Here is a 7,338-nt window from a genome sequence, read left to right on the forward strand (position 1 = left end):
TGACACACTTTTCCCTTGTATATGCTCTAAATATTAGCGGGATGAGGAAAGCCAGTGCTTGCTGTGAATATGGGCTCCTAAGATTCCTCGCACTAGGAAGGGAATGGCTTCCAGGATAGAAACGGGGACCAAATTTACCTGATTTTGTGGCGGGGATGGGAGGAAGGGCTCTGGGAGCAGCTCTGTGAATTCTTCCCAGGCAGTGTCTGTGTTCTCTTGAGGGCAAGATGGTACTCAGATCTGACCCACCCCCAGGAAGCCACACTGCAGGAACCCCTCATTTTAGGGTTCAGAAACCTTCTAAACAAGCAAAGCTTCCCTGCAGGCAGACCTCAGCCGGGCCCTTGGAGTTCACGTTACAAAGCTCACAGGGGAAGATGACCTCACTGCCAGCAGCTGCAGCTAAGGGAAGGAAGTCAGGACATCAGCCAGGACAGGCAGCTCTCATCCACCAAATGGACGTCCCAAGGGGAGAGTGACTTCAAGGTCTCTGCTATCCCATAAATCAACTGGGAATGAGCCAAGAGGTGCAGGAAGACAGGCCTGGAGAGAAACAGAGGAGGTGTTATAAGTGCGCATCAGAAAGGAGAGCTAGCCAGAGCTCTGCAATATCTATCCGCAAGCCTGGTTACTGGGGCAAAGGAAAGCTTCCCAGGTGATGGGGTAAGAAAGTATTTCTGTACTTAGCAACTATAGCAACTTAGAGCTACACCACTGTATTTGTCTGCCAAAGTTTCTACTCAGAACTTCAAAGTGATTCAGAATGCACATTAGAGCCATGGAGAGCAAATATTGATCGGAACACTCTCCACATTCATTAACCTGTTAAAAACCAGCGGGTCTTCCCCTTTGGGAATGAGACTTTGGATGGCAGCCTCTGGCTCAGGTAGGAAGGGAGCTGACTGTGTGCTGACATCTGCTCTGGGCCAGCCCTGGGCTGGCTCCCTTTGCCCTCTGAACCCCTGGCTGAGTGTGTGTCATTGGCACTCCAGTCTCAGAGGAGGAGCCTGATGCCCTCGGCCACACATCCAGGAAAGGGGAGATCTGCAATTTTCCCCAAATCAACCTGACTGCTGAGTCAGTTTCTGTTCTTTCTCCCACTTCAGTCTACGACTTTGAAGATTTTGTTAGAAATGTATCAGGAACATAGTCCTCTAAGTGGGCATTAATGCTGAGTGTCTTACTATAAAATCCATTGTATTCTTGTTAACTCCCACCCTTTGTGTCATGCATTTTATTTCGATTTCCATGTATTAACTCAGAACCACATCACTTCTGGTGGGGCCATGAATGAAGCCACCTCCACCGTCTTTGAAGCCCATGTTGACTGTGTCTAATAAGGCTTTGGGCTTTGCCGTTCTTCACCCAGACCCTGTTGTAAACAAATGTAAGAAAGTACTCAATTAAAAAGACATACATATACATATGCATAAGCATTCCTCAAACGATGCCATTATAGCAGTTCTTTTTGTTTAATCATGTTTATTGAAATGTACATTTACATGCAATGTGTGTGCCCCGTTGAGTTTTACCTCCACCATTTTCTATGTAACTATTATCATCAGGATGGTAGAGAAAGATCCCATTACCCAGAAACTGGTCAATATCCAGTTTCCATCCCTGATTCCATTTATGGGAAAATCTAGAAAAAATGAATTTTAGAGACAAACAGAAGATTATGACTTCCTGGAGCCAGAGCTGAGGACCAGCCATTGCAACAGTCCTCCAGGACTCCATTGCATGTTTATCTGAACAGCATTTCCCATAGACAATAATTTCATGGACTTTCTCATGTGAGCAAGTGCCTCTTGACAGAGACTACATCTGCCACGAAATGTTTCCAACCCCTATTACTCTTCTGCTTTTACCACCATTTGTTGTGAGTACAGTGTTGAAAATAACCATCACCAACCAACCTGTCAGTTTATTTAACATCTGATTCACACCGGATTACTCAACAGTGGAGGCAGAAAGGACTTTGAACCTAACCTCCTGCTCAGCGACTGAGTGTGACTTCATCTTCTACCTGAAAATGCAGAGGCCCTGGGTTCCCCTTTTGGTCTGTTGGGAAGAAAATATGTGAATGAAGGGCTTTGAAAAGGTGAATGTCCATTATATGCAAAAAGGACGAAAATTGTAACTTTTCAGTTCCATTGGATCCAAGGAAGGGAAAGTGTGGGCCATTTTTCTTGTTTGAAGATTTGGCTCAACAGCTGACAAATTTCATTTCTTTTACCTGAGACAAGCATTTAAACATTGTACACCTGGGATGGGATGACGTATCTTCTCTGTACTTCTTATGAACACATAATTCTTCAGTTCTCATATTTATCAGGTTTCATGAAGTATCCTTCCTGTCCTACCTCAATAACTTTTTCTATAATGTAATTTTATTTTAAAATATATTCTGAAATATTTAAGACATATAAGAAAAGGATGAGAAAAAATACATCAAATGCCTATATCTGCCACTCAGCTCAAGAAATAAAATATTGGGAATACATTTCAATCTACTTTATGTTCAATTACTTCTTGATTTCCTTTCTTCCTACAGATAGCTTGCTGAGACACTGGGGGCTGGCCTCTTGGCTCTACCCTTGTTTGTAAGGTCCTGGAAATGCCCCCATATCTCTGACCTATGCGTTGACTTTCATTGTGTTGACTCTCAAGGCAGTGTATTAGCCTTGCAATGTTTGGATCTTAACTATGAGTTTTGGGTCCTTTTTCTCTAAGCTGGCCATCAGATGGATGAGCACACAGCTTTCCACACCACATCTCCCAGAGTGTTCAGGCAGATAACCCAAAGTCCCCTGGCCTGAATTCTGCTTGATGGAGAGCCTGAAAGGCCAAGGGCAGCTGAGCAAGTTTTTTGTGGGGAGTGGGGTGCCAGAGCCACCCCCATGAATAGGAAGGGCCGTTGCAAGATGGAGGCTGGCCCAGGGCCAGGAGAGGGGGTTGGTCCCACCAGTAGGCAACAGGAAGTCATGGAAATAGGCTGATGCCCTCGCTGCAATTATGCCGTTGCTACTGCCCTATCAGGTAGCGCCCAGTTTTTCCCAGACCCTCTAGAGTGTGCCTCATCGTTAGTATCACTGCAGGTCAGCAACAGTTTCTGACTCAGGGAGGAGAAGGGGCTGGGATTGTTTCCTGTACTGTCAGCTCTGAGTGAAACTTTGCTAACAGGTGACCCCAGCTTGGGTTGATGCTGGAGGTGTTGTGACTCCACTTGTCTCTTTCTGAACAAACTTCTCTTTCAGCCACGACACTGTCCTGGCTGGGGAGCTGCAGCCAAGGCCTACCCTGGACCCTCCCCTGAGTTCTGAAGTGGCTTCAGTGAAGAGTGATCTCAAAGTGTTACATTCTTTTGGGAACATTAGTCTTGGATAAAAATAACATTAAAGCACATTGGTTTTTTAAAAGGGGAGAGGGAAAATGTAGAAACTTCAAGGAGTCATTTAGCCTGTTGCTCCTGTATATTGTAGCCAAATAAACACATTCCCATATTTTTTTATGTTACAGGCCATTTTTCCTTCCACAGGAATCTTATTAAAACAATAGATCAATGTTAACCTGGGTTTTAAATTGGTCCAATATGTTTGGAGAACTTGCTGGTTTAATTTTCCCATTTTTCATTTTTCAATTAACTAATTTAGCTTTCCCAGTTGGGATACTACAAACCTTAACATGTGAATTTATCTGGAGCCCAGGAAAAAGAAGGAAAAGAAAAGCAAACCCAGTACTTATTGTAACAAGATAGCAGAATAGCTCAGGGCCAGAAAAGACCGGTCCTGAAAATCACAGACCACCTGCCCATCTGCAACTGTACAAATTCTCTAGAATATTCTATTCCATATTTTCTCCTTTAGCTGAAAATCTCCAGTGCACCTCTGTTGAAGTCTGAATACTTGTGCCCTCCCCCAGCTGAATTCCTGTGATGAAACTCTAACCTCCCTGTGGTGGTTCTTGGAGACAGGACCTGTGTGGGTGTGATGTTTAAATGAGATCCCAAGAGTGGGTCCCTGGTCCAACAGGATTAGAATCTTCAAGAGATACTAGAGAGTTCAATCTCTCTGAGGACACACAAAAAGGTCTTAGGAGCACAAAGGGAAAGAGAGGCCTTGTATAAGCCTAAATAAATGGCCTCAGAGTAAAGCCTGCCCCCATGACCTTGACTGTGGGCTTCTCAGCCTGCAGAACTGTGAGAACATGGCTTTTTGTTCTTTGGGCCATGCAGTCTATGATGTTTGTGAAAGTAATTCAAGTGACTAAGATAACTTCCCAGCAATGCTTCCCCAGGAACATGGTGACACTTGCTGGTACACACCATCCTCTGGGAGAGTTTGATGTCCCAGCATTGCAAATAACATGGTAGATCTTGGCTGCACCCCCTAAATGTTCTGTACCACCACAGTGGGTAGGGAGTTACACTCAGATGCCAAGGGGAGCCCCATGAACCCCAGAAGGATTTTTCTGCATGAGTTCATGTCATGGTGAAGGCCAGCATTTGCCATGGGCCAGTGCCAGAAGGGCCCTCAACCCCACGTGACTTGCTCTGCACTCCATGACCTGCCACTTGTGCTTATGGGTCTGGGTCCTAGGAAAACATGTGTCCAATGGGTGCAGTGTTTAGGGAAAGAGCCCTAGCTTTGGAGTCAGTCAAATCTGGATTCAAATTCCAGCTTTTCACTACACTGATCAAAACACAAAAGCACTTCCAAAAGCTGGAGGAAATACGCAGGAAGTGTTTGAAGTCCCCTTGTGGTACAAGCAAGGACTTGGCTGCCTCATTCAGCTATTCAGCTGGGGGGGGGGGGGGGGCGGGGGAAAGCCGAGGTACTTGTTTTGGTTTCAGGTATGCTATGTCCAGGTACTCAAAGGGTGCCCTGGGCAATCTGTCTTCTCTCTGCTCTGATGATTTTTCTGTGGGCCTCATCCCTGGAATAAGGCTTCCTCAGTGGCTCCAGGCACATGGTCCTCACACGGAGGTGGGATGGAGCAGGGGAGAGTCTCTTTGCAGGTCTTGATGAGGTTGCCGGTGGGAGAGTTCTGGATCATGCGCATCCTCCCAAGAAGAGGTAGATGTGGGGCTGGAGTACGGATCGCTGCTATTGAAACTCAGGAGAAAAGGTGCAGTTACTTCCGAAACACAAAGATTTGCCAGGCAGGAGGCAGACTCGCACAGACCCTCAGATCACAGAGTTCCTCTGTGACTCTGGGCAGGTGATGTAACCCCTCAGACTGACCCTTGAGCCCGCCTTTAGAGACTGACTAAACCAGCTCCTACCGTTGGCCAAGTCAAGAATGTGATACGTGCACGTAGCATAGTTCAAGGCACAGAATGGGGCTTAAACACTGTTCACTCCTTCCTTGCTTTTCTTTTCCTGCCTCTGGCCCTCATCCAAAGTCCTTGGAAAGCCCAAGCAGTGTAGGTGACATTGGAGGTGCCATGATCTTTTACTGGGGAGGCCTTGGACACCACAAATACTGCAAGATCATCATACAGTGAGGGCCTTGTGCCTGGGGCTGGGTCCGCTGGGGAGAGGTGCCCTCAAGACCGAGCCTCCTGGTTGGGTATAGTCCTCAAACATCCTGAGAGTCCTGTTTCATTGGAGGCAGTTTTCTGAACAAGAGAGCTTGGAACAACCAGCAGGCACCTTCCTATTATTCTCTGGAATGAAAACCAAACCTCTCACTGCATATGCAAATCTCAGGAGCAACACATAGTCAGACCTATGGGCTTGCTCACTGGGTCACCTCTGCACTGTCTGGAATGAGCTGTGTGAGCTCATAGGATTCCTGTTGAACACAGGGCACTACAAGAGAAGAGTTGGTTCTGCCATGCAAACACACACCTGCCCAGCTGGTGCTGGGGTGGAAGCTACCAAATGTGTCTTTCCCACCGCCACATGGTAGCCATCCTCACATCGTGCCATGATCCCTTTAAGCACAGGTGAAGAGAGCATGCGCCCCAGTGCCACACACTATGTCAGCCTTAGGACAGCAAGCAGGGAGCACGTGGCCCTCTGCCAGGCTCACTCACGCCCACTGGAGGGGAGCCTGGGAGCTCAGGGGCTCACTTCTGCCTCCTCAAAGGTCACCCAAGAGCCCAAGGAAATCTGAAACAGACCGAAAAAGAAGCATCTCTTCATGAATTTCTTTAAGTCCTGTCATCCAGTGCCCTTGGCTCCTCCTTGGTTTATTCTGGTTCCTTGGCACAGAATCTAGTTTTCCTGGCTGTACAGAGAATGTCAAGGTAACCTCCTCAAGTGCTTGCAGACTTTCTGTATTGCTTTTGCCACTCTGGGAAGCAGCAGAGGATGTAATGAGATGATATAACATGGGGGGAGGGAAACAGGGGGAGGTCCAGAAAGTTCACAGAATGAGAAATTCAAAGTTAAGGTTATTTGGGAGCAAAAAAATGTTGAAACTGATGCATAGTTGTTCATAATTTCTTGCACTTTTGGAAGGCCCCTAGTATAAATTAAATTTAAAAACCATTACAATGTGGTGAGCGTGACTGCCTTTCAGTAGGAGGCATGCTGTTTTCTCATTGGCCAATCAGAGATTTCTGTAGGGCAGTGGCTACTGAGGGTCAACCGAAGGTGACTCTGATAATAACGCATGGGCAAGTCCAAGCTGTAGAACGGGGGGAAGTGAAATCAGTAAGAGCACAGCTGAGACCAACACTCATGTCAAAGGGCATGACTTACGTGTAGAACTGTGGAAGTTGGAGCGCTCAGAAAGGTCTTGGATAACTGGAGACACCTTGTGTAAGAGATTCTTAACTGCAGGCCTGATGTGACACCTGCAAGGAGTCCCAACAGCTTCCAAGTGAGTCATTGGAGCACTTCATTTAGAAACCCAGTCCCTTGGGACCATTTTATTATGTTTAGGACATGTATAGTTGCTCATATTTTTTTTACACTTTCATTTTCTTTGTTTTTCATTGATACCATATGAATACAAAGTTTCTAGAAAGCTACAAAAAAATATGGAACGCTTCACGGATTTGCATGTCATCCTTGCGCAGGGGCCATGCTAATCTTCTCTGTATCGTTCCAATTTTAGTATATGTGCTGCCGAAGCGAGCACTAGCTGCTCATATTTTAAAGTGCTTGTTTTGTGCCAGTGAAGTAAAGCCCTCCCAGATACCTGTGAGGGTCTGAATTAATGCAAATTCTTTTGGGAAGCACTTTCCCTTTCTCCAGTTCCTGGGGGAAAAAAGGAAAACCCAGCAACATAGCAATCACCTTTTAGGAAATATCACACATATACTAATACATGGGCACATGTGGCTGTGAATGTAACATACTCAAGCAAGGGGCTCAACCCAAAACC

General features: G+C 46.2%; 1 non-coding gene across 1 annotated transcript; it reads right to left on the minus strand.

The window, feature by feature from the left end:
• Positions 1 to 6,985: 6,985 nt before the first annotated feature.
• Positions 6,986 to 7,092, minus strand: LOC118759257 (U6 spliceosomal RNA). The gene has a single exon (XR_004996061.2). It is a non-coding gene; the product is annotated as a U6 spliceosomal RNA (small nuclear RNA).
• Between the last annotated feature and the right edge of the window lie 246 nt (positions 7,093 to 7,338).

This window comes from Ochotona princeps, chromosome 6, assembly GCF_030435755.1.
Source record: "Ochotona princeps isolate mOchPri1 chromosome 6, mOchPri1.hap1, whole genome shotgun sequence".
Lineage (NCBI taxonomy): Eukaryota > Metazoa > Chordata > Mammalia > Lagomorpha > Ochotonidae > Ochotona > Ochotona princeps.